Genomic DNA, 14,037 nt, shown 5'->3' with positions numbered 1-14,037 from the left:
GGACGATAAGGATGAGAGATTTGCAGAACAGTGGGATCTTTGGGATGCCAACAATTCAAAAATCATCACTTGGATCAACAACTCGGTTCAACAATCAATCGGTATCCAATTGGCGAAATATGAGACGGCGAAGGAAGTTTGGGAGCACTTGGAAAGGCTGTATACACAGTCTAATTTCGCAAAGCAATATCGGTTGGAGATTGATATTCGGGCCCTTCAATAGAATAGCATGAACGTTCAGGAATTTTATTCTGCTATGTCTAATCTATGGGATCAACTTGCTTTGACTGAATCAACGGAGTTACGGGCATTTGCCCCTTACATTGCTCGGAGAGATGCACAACGTCTGGTTCAGTTTTTGATGGCTCTTCGAGATGAGTTTGAAGGTCTTCGTGGAACAATCCTGCATCGCAGTCCTCTTCCGTCGGTTGATTTGGTGGTTAATAAGTTGTTAGCTGAAGAGATTCGCTTGAAGTCTCGTGTTGATAAAGGGGGGGGGGGGGGGGGCGGAAAAAGGGATTCTTCCTTCTCCGAATCCCTCTGTCTTTGCAGTTCCTCATCGGCCAGCCTCCAACAATCAACACAAGACTCAAGCCAAGGTTGGCTACGATGAATGCAGTTTTTGCAAGCAAAAAGGACACTGGAAGGCTCAATGTCCCAAACTGTTGAACAGGGCGCAATCACTGAATCAGTCTCCTCACTGGAAATCTGGCAACCAACCTCATCGACCTCTTCACTCTATGTCTTCGAACATGACAGCTATTGTTCCACCTGCAGATTCTAGAAGCACTCCTAGTACCTCGATTGCTACACTCACAGAGCAGTTTCAGAAGTTCATTGCCTCGCAGCCACACGCCATGTCAGCCTCCTTACACATAGGTTTGCCTTCTAGTAGTACACTAAGTATATCTTCCTCTATATGGGTCCTTGATTCTGGAGCTTCACATCATATGTCACCTAATTCCAATTCCTTCTTGTCCATTAAATCAGCACCCTCTGTATCTGTCATGACCGCTGATGGCACTCCCATGCCATTAGCAGGGATTGGCTCGATTTGCACTCCAAAAATGCCATTCTCTGATGTATATCATATTCCAAATCTTACTTTGAATCTTGTCTCTGTTGGTCAATTATGTGACTCTGGTTTCTCAGTTATTTTCTCTAATTCTTGTTGTTATGTGCAGGATCCTCATTCCAAGAAGCTGATTGGGATAGGCCGTAGGCAGGGGGGCTTTACATTTTAGATGAGCTGAGAGTTCCTGATGTTGTAGCTTCTAGTGTCGATTTGTCTTCATTTCGTTTAAGTTTGTCTTCATCTAGTTTTTATTTATGGCATTCTCGTCTTGAACATGTATCTGGTTCACGTTTAAAGTACTTAGCTTCCACAGGAGCATTAGGAAAGTTACAAACCCATGATATTTCAGATTGTTGTGGTTGCAAATTGGTAAAATTTTCTGCTTTACCTTTTTATAAGAGTGTTTCTGTTTCTCTTGCACATTTTGATTTGATTCACTCTGATGTGTGGGGGCCATCACCCATTCTAACAAAAGGTGGATCACGTTACTATGTCTCTTTTATTGATGATTATACTAGTTTTTGTTGGGTCTATCTTATGAAACATCGTTCTGATTTCCTCGCGATTTATCATATGTTTCGTGCTTTTGTTAAAACTCAACATAATGCTGTTATAAAATGTTTTCGATGTGATCTGGGTGGTGAATATACCTCCAATCATTTCTCTGAATTGGTTGCTTTAGATGGTACCTTACATCAAACCTCTTGTACCGATACACCAGAGCAAAATGGGGTTGCCGAAAGAAAACACATACACATTGTTGAAACTTCTCGTTCTCTCTTATTGTCTGCTTATGTTCCTAGTGAGTTCTGGGGGGAAGCCATTCTGACTGCAATTCATTCAATCAATATAATTCCGTCATCTGTCACTTCAGGTCTGTCTCCCTTTGAAAAACTTTATGGTCACGCTCCTGATTATTCTTCATTGAGAGTCTTTGGTTCCACATGTTTTGTTCTCTGTCCTCATGTTGAACGTAGTAAGCTTACTTCTCGTTCCGCTCTTTGTGTATTTCTTGGTTATGGTGAAGGTCAAAAAGGATATCGATGTTATGATCCTGTTAGTCAGAAACTCTATGTTTCTCGTCATGTTGTGTTTCTTGAGCATATACCTTTCTACTCTATTCCATCGGACACCCCCAATCTACACAAATCTGATCTCACTCGTATTGATCCATTTGATTCTTGTACTGTTGATACTCTTAACCCTGCGGATGTCGGTTCTCAGCCTGTCGAAGTCCCTTCTATCCCTACTACTGCCCAAGATGCTTCTGAGATTGTGGATCCTGCTCCTCCTCCTCGCTACCCTCAAAGAATTCGTAAGTCCACACAGTTACTTGGTTTTGTCTACTCCACTTATTTTGATTCTTTCTCTTCTTTTTTGACTTCTATTCACCAACTCTCTGAGCCCTCTTCCTATAAAGAGGCTATTCTTGACCCTCTTTGGCAGCAGGCAATGGTTGAAGAACTCTCTGCGTTGTACAAGACAGGTACTTGGGATATTGTTCCTCTTCCTGTGGGGAAGCGTGCTATTGGTTCCCATTGGGTTTACAAGATCAAGACTAAGTCTGATGGGTCAATAGAGCGGTACAAAGCTCGTTTGGTTGCTAAAAGGCTTTGCTCAGGAGTATGGGATGGATTATGAGGAAACTTTCGCTCCAGTTTCCAAACATACCACTATTCGTACTCTCATTGCTGTTGCGTCTACTCAACAGTGGTCCATTTCTCAAATGGACGTTAAAAACACCTTCTTGAACGGGACTCTTCAAGAAGAAGTTTACATGGTTCCTCTTCCAGGTGTTCCTCATAATTCAGGAGAAGTTTGCAGATTGAAGAAGGCTCTTTATGGGCTTAAACAAGCTCCCCGAGCCTGGTTTGAAAAATTCTCCATCGTGATTACTTCTCTCGACTTCCACCCCAGTGCACATGATTCAGCTCTCTTTATTAGGTGTACTTCTTCTGGTCGCACTTTACTCTCTTTATATGTTGATGATATGATTATCATCGGTGATGATGCGAATGGGATAACGGAGTTGAAAACGCACTTGACTCGTGAATTTGAGATGAAAGATTTGGGTTCCCTACCGTACTTTTTAGGGATAGAAGTAGCTTACTCTCCTCGTGGCTATCTTCTTTCTCAATCTAAGTACATTGCTGATATTCTCGATCAGGCTCCTCTCTCTGATGCTCGCACTGTTGATACCCCTCTTGAGCTTAATGCCAGGTATTCTTCATCTGATGGTGTTGCCTTGTCAGATCCCTCTCTATATCACACTCTGGTTGGTAGCTTAGTGTACCTTACTATCACCAGGCCAGACATCGCTTATGCAGTTCACATTGTCAGTCAGTTTGTTGCATCTCCCACTACCGTTCATTGGGCAGCTGTGCTTCGTATTCTTCGATATCTTCGTGGAACTCAATTTCAGAGTCTGCTTTTTTCCATCTACGTCTACTTTAGAGTTACGTGCCTACTCAGATGTAGATTGGGGTGGTGATTGTACTGATTGCAAATCTACCACTGGTTTTTGTATATTTTTGGGAGATTCTCTTATTTCCTAGAAGAGTAAAAAACAGACTGTTGTCTCTCGATCGTCTACAGAAGCAGAATATCGTGCCATGGCCTCCATTACCGCTGGAATTGTTTGGTTGTGTTGGTTACTTGCTGATGTGGGTGTTATTCTCTCAGATCCCACTCCGATGCATTGTGACAATGTTAGTGCTATTCAGATTACTCGCAACTCCGTTTTTCATGAGCGCACGAAACATATTGAGATAGATTGTCATCTTACTTGTGACTACTATCAGAATGGGACCATCACTTTACCATTTGTCACTTCCGCTATGCAGATTGCCGACTTGTTTACGAAGGCTCATACTATTTCTCGTTTTCGTTTCTTAGTTAGCAAACTCTCGATGCTTCCCGCAAATGCATCGCGAGTTTGAAGGGGATGTTAATAATATAAGTTTTATTAATATGTAAGGGTATTTTAGTCTTTTAGCCTCTCATTATTTTGGCTATATATTTTGTTGTTCTTGTACTCTTATTTTTATCTCTTTCGACATAATGAAAACCTAGCCTCCCTTTTGATTCTCTCTCAAATCTCCTTTGTCTATTTTGCAAAATTATCATTACTGATGAGTTACGTAAATGCACCATTAAAGGTCAAAGGAAAGCATTGAGAAATATCATAAAAATGCCAAAAAAATATATAAATAGTGTCAGGAAAAGTATAATTTTTAGAAAGGATATAATTTTTAAAAAATTAGCAACAATTTCTTTGTATTCTTGATTCCTTTGCTAATTATTGAGTATTTTAAACCTAATTAACAATCCAATTTCACATAGTGTTCTAAGATTAACGATCAGACTAATCAACATTATTTTTTTTAACTATTAGTGGTTAAACTGTTGTGATCAGTGTTGATTGCTGGTGATTTAACCTAGAGGTCATGGTTTCTTGTATCCTTTGGTAAAATTTAGTTATTTTAGTACAATCAACGGTTTGGTTGCACTTGTAGTGTTTGAAGATTAACAATCAAACTATTATTGAGTATTGTTATTGACTGTTATAGTTGAAGTGTTATGATTTGTGTCCATATGTAAAGACTCATTTTTTTAAAATTAAATAATATATTTTTATTATTGGTGGGACCCACCGAGTCAAAGAGTCAAATGTTAGGAACGAGTTTCCTAATACGCAGCGGAAGGGAGGTGGGGTTGGCCTAGTGTACAACAAAATTTTTGTAACATATTTAAACTACCTTTAAATATGTGGATCCATTAATATACATACATTAATCATAAGCAAGTTAAGGATAGAATTAATACCTCTTGAAGTCTATCAAGTGTCCTTGCTATCTTTTCGTATTTAGAACGATCTTCCTATCCAAGCCGCTCCCACGTACTCACACCAAGATCTTCCAAAGCGTTCTCTACACCTCAAGAAGTGTGTGGGCACTTAGAGAATGAAGGATAGTTTATTTGTGATTCTACTTGATGTACTCAACACATGAGATCAAGAGAATAGGCCTGAGAATTGGTTCTTTATTTTCAGGGAGAGAAAACTATTGTTCTATTTTTCACAGAGCGAATATACTGAGTTTCCTCACTTATCTGAATATTTTTTTGATTAGTCATACTTAAAAGAAAATATTCTAATTTAAAAAATAAATCTGTAACCATTTTACAATTTACTTTTTAATTAATTAATTATTCTATTAATGAAAAAATCCAAAAACCAATTTTTGAATTATCCATTAATTAATTAAATAAAAATGAAAATCCTATCCCTGAAAATTGCCCTACACGCCACACACAGTCCATGGACTGTGTGTGCACGTGTAGCCTCCCTATTTTTAGGGATGTTGTTTTTTCAATTTTTATTTAATTATTTATTCAAACTATTTGTCAGATAAGATCTAACAACCTGATAAGTAATTCAAATTTGAGTTCAAATTTAAATTAATTATCAAATATAATTAAATATTTGATTAAATATTAATCTTTTAAATTCAAATCCAATTTGAACTTATCAGATTATTATCTCCCACTCAAATAAAGATATTTAATTAATTCAACCAAATAATTAAATCCAATATTTTCGAAAATAAATATTTAATTTATTATAATTTCGAAAATTATAATTAATTATTTAATTAAATTTCAAAATTAATTTAATTATTTAATATAATTTTAAAAATTATACAATAATTAAATATTAATTAATTTTATTAACTACAACTAATTTTTACTTAATTAATTAATCACTATTATCATATAATTACATATTTGGCCTGAAGAACAAATTTCTTCTTAAATATGTCTTTAAACTATTTTTCCCTTCATATCAACTCTTACCTTGAATAGTATTGATAGAGCCGCTATGGGGACCTATAATTCCAAGCTCCAATAAATTTGAGATTATTAATTAAACTCTTTAATTAAATAATCTTAATTTATTAATCTCATGATTATTCCACTATAAATATGAGACTGCACTCTTGTAATTATAGACATTTCATTTACTGAGTACTTTATAATCATAAAGCGTCCATTGATATAATCATTACATACAACTTGACCCTCTAATAATGGCTCATAATTAATCGGGAATAAAATTATCGTTTTACCCTTTTAATTATCTCTTGTTTCCTTAAGTACCATTGACTTTACTAGTGAAGGTTAATTCATAACTATATTATGAATTTGAGCTCAATAACCTTTCAGTCCCAAAAGTCAACCCTTAAGAGAACCATCATTCAATCTCTAGCGAGAAGGCATAGATTCCATATCTGTATCCTATGTCCCTAGCCATCTACATTAATGAGTTCCCAAAACAAACGTTTTCAGCCTGATCATTCTGACAAACCCTAACAAGTGAATCAAAGAACTCATATAACATAAACAGGAGTTCATAGTAACTTCAGGATTAAGATCTATTTGTATATGGTCATCAGTTGATATATTTAATTAATACTTCAAAACGGTATTTAACCAAGTATTAATAAACATATTTGGTCCAGTTCTATATATTCTCTAATATATAAAACACCTCCACTAAAGTGTCCTACCACACTAGTGATCCGGATCTAGATCACATGTATTCATAATACTAGTGGACCGTACTTGTAGTAATTAATCTAAATATTCCATAACTTTATTTTATTGCGAACTATTCAAGTTCATTTATCTCAAACACAATCATCCCGTACCAATACGTGTTTGAGATCACATGTATGAACTTAGGAATTTTCCTGATATTTACATAATATTATCACAGAATAATATAGTCCATACAATATATGCACAACAAATTCAATTTATTTATTTATTTCATTAAAACAATGTCTACTACATATGCTTTCAGGGCACATTTCCAATAATCTCCCACTTGCCCTAAAGCAAATGATGCATCTCTCTCATTCCCATGTTTCTTACATGCTCCTTAAAAGATTTTATGGATAAAGTCTTTGTTAAAGGATCTGCAAGATTATGCTCTAAAGCTATCTTCATAACTGCAACATCTCCTCGATGAACTATCTCTCTTAGCAAGTGATACTTCCTATCGATGTGCTTTCCCCTCTTGTGACTCCGTGGTTCCTTTGAGTTAGCTACTGCCCCACTGTTGTCACAGTATAGGACTAGTGGCTTATCCACATCTGGTATAACTTCCAGATTGGAATAGAACTTTTTGAGCCACACAGCCTCCTTAGCTGCTTCACAAGCCGCTATATACTTGACTTCCATGGTGGAGTCTGCAATGCTGGTTTGTTTAATACTTTGCCAGACTACCGCTCCTCCTCCAAGAGTAAACACTGATCCAGAAGTCGATTTTCGACTATCTCTATCTGATTGAAAATCAGAATCAATGTAACCAGTGGGGTTCAGGTCTCCACCTGAATATACAAGCATATAATCTCTAGTATTTCTAAGATACTTGAGACTATTCTTTACTGCAGTCCAATGACTCAATCTAGGATTAGATTGATAACGAATGATTATCCCTACTGCATAACAAATGTCAGGTCTTGTACACAACATGGCGTACATTAGGCTGTCTACTACTGAGGCATAGGGATATTGTCTCATGTCTTCCTCTTCCTGAGGTGTTTTGGGAAACTTCTCTTTGGAAAGGAATACTCCAGAACAAGTTGGCATATCACCCTTTTTGGAGTTTTTCATATTAAAGCGTTCTAGCACCTTATCAATGTAAGTTGCTGAGACAATGCCAAAGTTTTGTTTTGTCTATCTCTAAGAATCTTAATGCCCAGAACATACTTGGCTTCTCCCAAATCTTTCATTTGGAATTGTTCAGCTAATAGGTTCTTTACTTTTGATATTGATGTTACGTCATTTCCAATCAGTAATATATCATCAATATAAAGAACAAGGAATACTACTACACCATCTTTGATTTGTTTATAGACACAAGGTTCTTCAACATTTTGTTCAAAACCAAATGTTTTAATTGTGTCAACAAATCTAAGATTCCAAGATCTAGAAGCTTGTTTGAGTCCATAAATGGACCTAAGAAGCTTGCAAACCTTTTGCTCTTGACCTTTTAACTCGAACCCTTTTGGTTGAGACATGTAAATGGTTTCATCAAGGTAGCCATTCAGAAAAGCTGTTTTGACATCCATTTGCCAAATCTCATAATCCATGCATGCAGCTATGGACAAGAGTATACGAATGGATTTTAGCATGGCTATAGGAGAAAAAGTTTCTTCATAGTCAACCCCTTCTTTCTGTGTGTAACCTTTGGCTACAAGCCTTGCTTTGAAAGTCTCTACTTTCCCATTCGCTCCTCTTTTCTTCTTGAATATCCATGTTGACCCTGATTTTGGCCAACTGACACGGAGTCAAAAATGCTTGATGTGGACAAATATGTTGAAATGAAAGTGATGACAAAAATAGTAAAGCACACAAGAATTTATAGTGGTTCGGCCCCAGAATCTGGTAATGACCTACGTCCACTTGAGCTGTTATTGATATAAGATTCAAATGAGTGATCAAAGAACTAGGGTTCAATGAGTTTCACCAACCTCTGAAGAACAAAACAATTTATCGAATGTGATAGCTCTGATACACTTGTAAAACTCTAATCTCTGATAATTAGAAAGCCAAAAGTCCCTTCCTTGAGCTATCTTTCTCTATTTATAGGCTCAAGGAGGATTACATTAATTCGTTACAGATATTCTTTCCTAAATAATCAGATACTCAGGAAATCGTGGGAGATAATTTCGGATATGATTATAACTGCATAAGATTTTCTCCAAATATAGCGAGTATACGACCAGGCTGGCCGTATATAAAGATTGAGCGTTGCGGCATAGACATCTCTCTGGTCGATGGTCGAACAAGACTCCTGCCAGATGTCAGCCACGTGTATTAAACATTTGCCATGTCATCCATGCCTGATTTTTGGATAACATTTGCCCCCCAAGTTTGTTTAGTGCGACCAGCAATAAAGAAACTTATGGGAAACAACCGTTCATATGCCCCACGAAATCTGTTAGAATCCTCGTGCGTTTTTGAAAACTGTGACATAATTATGTCTAATCAAGCCCTTTAGGTTTTCAAGAAATCAATTTGATGGCTTATACACTCCCCCACGTTTCGAAAATGGGAAAGTAATGATTGCCACTTTTTGCCATACTTCAGCCTCTATAAGTAACCTCTTTATCTTCCTTATAATTTTGTACTCACCATTAAAATCAAGAACTTCAAGAACTTTTGCTCTAGAGCCCAGAATTTTGAAATCATTCTGACGTCTTGCCGAAGGTCTTTCCGACTCGAAATTTCTCATTTTTTCTGAATCTCCACCCTTTGCCCAGGTAATCACTTCGTCTTTTAAACTCTTCAGTATGCCATGCATGCTGTTACTGTGCCTTGTGATTTCCTGCGTTCTTGAGTAGAAATTATGAGGATTTTTGTATAAACCATCTGATGCTTGGTAAGAGAGTGTATTTCTGCTTTATATAAGTTAGGATCTAGTTCGATAGTAAGGATCATAGGTTTAGGGCATAAGATCGACGTAAAAATTCAATCTTTAAGCTAGTTGAAAAAACTGGGTTTTTTCCCGCCCTTTAGGAGTAGAAAAAGTTTCTTTTTAGAAAACATTTTGTTTCCTTTTTTGATCCGTTTTTCAAATTGCTAGCACCAAACTTAGTGTATGGGTAGGATGCTGCTGGTCAATAGACGCGAGCAACGTTATCCCAGTCTCCCACATAACTCCGCAGGCTATGTGTCTTATCTCCTCCTTTGTCTTCAGGGGCTGCTAACTTTAACTGCTGGCTGGCGCCGTGTTGAGGCGTTGGTTTCCCGGGGAAAGAACTTCGACTCCAGGCTTGCCCAGGCTAAGCAAGCACTTGAGGCTGACAACAACAAGCTGCTCGAGGAGAACAAGGAACTGTCCAAACAGCAGGAACAACTGCGTGAGGACAAAGCTACTCTCACCAAAGAGCTTTTGGACGCCCAAGATGCCCTGAAGAAAGCCAACGAATCCAGAGAAAAATTCAAGGAGAGTGCCAGGCTCATCACTCAAGAAAGTAAGCAGCTTGATCTTGATCTGACCGCCAGCAGGCAGGAGACGAGGGAGCTTGAGAAGCGAGTGTAGGAGCTCGAGGAGGACGGGGCCAAGAATTTGACAAAGTATAAGGAAGCCACTCACCTTTGCTTCTATGAGTTCTGGAAGCGCAACCGGGAGGCCAACTTCAACTACCTATCCGAGTGGTTGAAGAGGACTCTGATGGCGCATCTTAAAAATATCTTACACTTATAAGTGATTAGCCATACAACGTGGCTAACCCTTTTTCAAAACTTGTAAAAAGTAAAATTAATACAAGCCAGTCCTTTAAAAAGGGCTGTTCATTGGTAATACTTGCGCAGGTGTTCTCCATTCCAGTAGCGTGGAACGAGATCTCCATTTAAGCGTGCAAGCTTGTAAGTGCCTGGATGAAGGACTTCTTCAATCTGGTAAGGTCCTTCCCAGTTCGGTTCGAGTACTCCAGCAGTTGGGTCGCGGGTGTTTAAGAAAACTCGTCGTAATACTAGGTCTCCGATGTTGAATTTTCTTTCTTTTACTTTTGAGTTAAAGTACTGGGCGACCTTTTGCTGGTACGCAGCTACTCGGAGTTGGGCTTTTTCCCGTTTCTCTTTAAGTGAGTCTAAGAACTCCATCATCAGTTGGCTATTCTGGTCCTGGTCGTATGTAATTTTTCGATGTGAGGGCGGATCTAATTCGACGGGCAACATAGCTTCATACCCATATGCTAAGGAAAACGGGGTATGACCTGTCGCTGCTCGGTGAGATGTTCTATACGACCAGAGTACTTCAGGCAATTGTTCTGGCCATGCTCCTTTAGCGTCTTCAAGTTTTTTCTTCAGGGTATCTTTGAGTGTTTTGTTCACTGCTTCCACTTGCCCATTTGCTTGTGGATGTGTGACTGAAGAAAAGCTTTTGACGATTCCATGTCTTTCGCAGAAGTTCGTGAATAAGTCACTGTCAAACTGGGTGCCGTTGTCTGAGACAATTTTTCGAGGAAAACTATATCGGCAAACAATGTTCTTAATGACAAAGTCAAGAACTTTCTTGGTCGTTATGGTAGCGAGCGGCTTAGCTTCGGCCCATTTGGTGAAGTATTCGACTGCTACGACTGCGTATTTTACTCCACCCTTTCCCGTTGGCAGAGATCCAATCAAATCTATACCCCATACTGCGAAAGGCCAAGGACTCTGCATCTGCTTTAACTCGTTGGGAGCTGCGCGTGGGATCTTGGAAAATCTCTGACACTTATCGCATTTTCGCACAAACTCCATTGAATCTTCGTTCATAGATGGCCAGAAATAACCCTGCCTCAGAATCTTCTTTGACAAGCTCTGCCCCCCAGCGTGGTCCCCACAGAATCCTTCATGTACCTCCTTCATCAGCTCTTTAGCCTTTTCCGGTGTAATACATCTGAGCAGTGGCATGGAATATCCTCTTTGGTAAAGAACACCATCGACCAGTATGTACCTAGCAGCCTGCCTTTGGAGGGTTCTGGCTTTATTCCTATCTGCTGGTAGTACACCATTTGCGAGATACTCCAAGTATGGTGCCATCCACGTATCCTCCATCCGGATTTCCATATTAGTTTCATCTGTTCGTATGCTCGGCTTGCACAATCTTTCTACTGGCACAATATTCAAAGTGTCAGCGTCTTTCGCACTTGCGAGTTTGGCTAAGGCATCTGCATTCGAATTTTGATCCCGAGGTATTTGCTGGAGGGTATACTTCTCAAACTAAGCCAACAGATCTTTAGTTTTATTTTAGTAGGCCACCATTTTGAGGCCTCGTGCTTGATACTCCCCTAAGACTTGATTCACTACCAGTTGTGAATCACTGTAAATATCCAGCACCTTTATACTCATGTCTTTTGCCAATCTTAACCCAGCGAGGAGTGCTTCATTATTTGATGCAGTGAAGTCGAACCTAATAGCGCAGTGAAATCGATGCCCTTCTGGCGTTATCAATATCACTCCTGCTCCCGCGTGAGATTCGTTGGATGATCCATCCGTGAATAACTTCCACAAAGGAGCTTCATCCTGGGGCTCAGGCGCACTAGACTCTTCACACTGTTCGTTGTCTGGGAGCTCAGTGAACTCGGCAATAAGATCAGCCAAGACTTGTCCTTTTACTGCTACTCACGGGGAATAAGTAATATCGAACTGCCCGAGTTCGACTGCCCATTTTAATAAACGCCAGCTGCCTCTGGTTTTTGCAGGACTTGTCGAAGGGGCTGGTCAGTTAAGACTGTAATGGGATGGGCTTGGAAGTAAGGACGTAGTTTCCTTGAGGCCAAGATTAAACAATAGGCTAACCTCTCGATGGGAGGATACCTCAACTCTGCTCCGATTAGCCTCTTGCTTACATATTAAACCGCCTTTTGTACGCCTTCTTCTTCTCGTACCAGTACCGCACTAGCAGCAACTTCGGTGATCGCCAGGTAGATGAACAAAGTTTCTCCTTCGATAGGCTTTGATAAAATAGGAGGCTGTGAAATATGGGATTTTAAGGCTTGGAAAGCCTACTCGCAGTCTCCTGTCCATTCAAACTTTTTGTTACCTCTAAGTAGATTAAAGAAAGGGACGCATTTATCCGTCGACTTGGAAATGAATCTACTTAGTGCGGCAATTCTTCCAGTTAAACTTTGCACATCCTTGATTTTCATTGGTGATTTCATGTCGATCAGGGCTCTTATCTTGTCGGGGTTGGCCTCAATTCCTCTTGAATTAACAATGAACCCCAAAAATTTCCCTGATCCGACTCCGAAGGAACATTTGAGAGGATTTAATTTCATTTGGTACTTGTTCAGAACGTTGAAACACTCTTGTAAATCCTTCACATGTCCTGCTTTTTTTGACTTTACCAGCATGTCGTCCACGTACACCTCCATGTTTACTTCGATCAGCTCCTTAAACATGTGGTTAACCAATCGCTGGTAAGTCGCACCAGCATTTTTCAGTCCGAAGGGCATCACTTTGTAACAATATAACCCTATATCAGTCCGAAAGCTAGTGTGATCCTCGTTAGGGGGATGCATACTGATCTGATTGTACCCTGAGTATGCGTCCATGAAGGAGAGGATCTCATGCCCTGCAGTTGCATTGACCAGTTGGTCGATCCTTGGGAGGGGGAAGCAATCCTTTGGGCAGGTTTTATTGAGGTCTGTGAAATCCACACAGGTTCGCCATTTGCCGTTAGGTTTGGGAACCAGTACTGGATTAGAGACCCACGACGGATAAAACGCCACCCGAATGAACCCATTCTCCTTTAGTCTTTCGACTTCCTCTTTTAAGGCTTTCGATCTGTCCTTATCGAGCAGCCTTCTTTTTTGTTGCACGGGTGGAAAACTCTTGTCTATGTTCAGGACATGTGTAATGACCCAACTTTTTCTATGACCTTGGACCATTAGATCTACTATACATAACTACTATTTTGGGAAAGATACATAAGAAATAATATAACTTTATTAAATCTCAAAATATTGTATCAAATACATAATAATAGAAAATATGGCATGGGTACCCATTGTTTAAAAGAAAAACATAAACTTTAATTCAATTGTTTAAAAAAATTAAATGCGGAAAAACATGATCTAAAAGAATAAATATAAATAACTTCATCCTCGATCGACACGCAGTCCACTCAGTCCGTTCATCCTCAACACACATGCCAAGCTTCCAAGAATCCTTCCGCCTCCGTATCTAGTTTCCTGCATCACACTAAAAAAATAAAGGAATGAGCCTAATGCCCAATAAGGAAAACCTAACACATAACTCATATACATAAAATTCATAACGTAGCATCTAATAAAACATATCATAAACATATGTCACACATACTATAATGGCCATTATTACTTGGGGTCCCATAACTAAACAAGTCATATGCCCATTAGATTTGTGGGGCTTGCTAGCTAAGCAAG

The sequence above is a fragment of the Humulus lupulus genome, chromosome 6 (assembly GCF_963169125.1).
Source record: "Humulus lupulus chromosome 6, drHumLupu1.1, whole genome shotgun sequence".
Classification (NCBI taxonomy): Eukaryota; Viridiplantae; Streptophyta; class Magnoliopsida; order Rosales; family Cannabaceae; genus Humulus; species Humulus lupulus.
The sequence above is the reverse complement of the archived record's forward strand: the minus strand, read 5'-3'. Positions refer to the sequence as shown.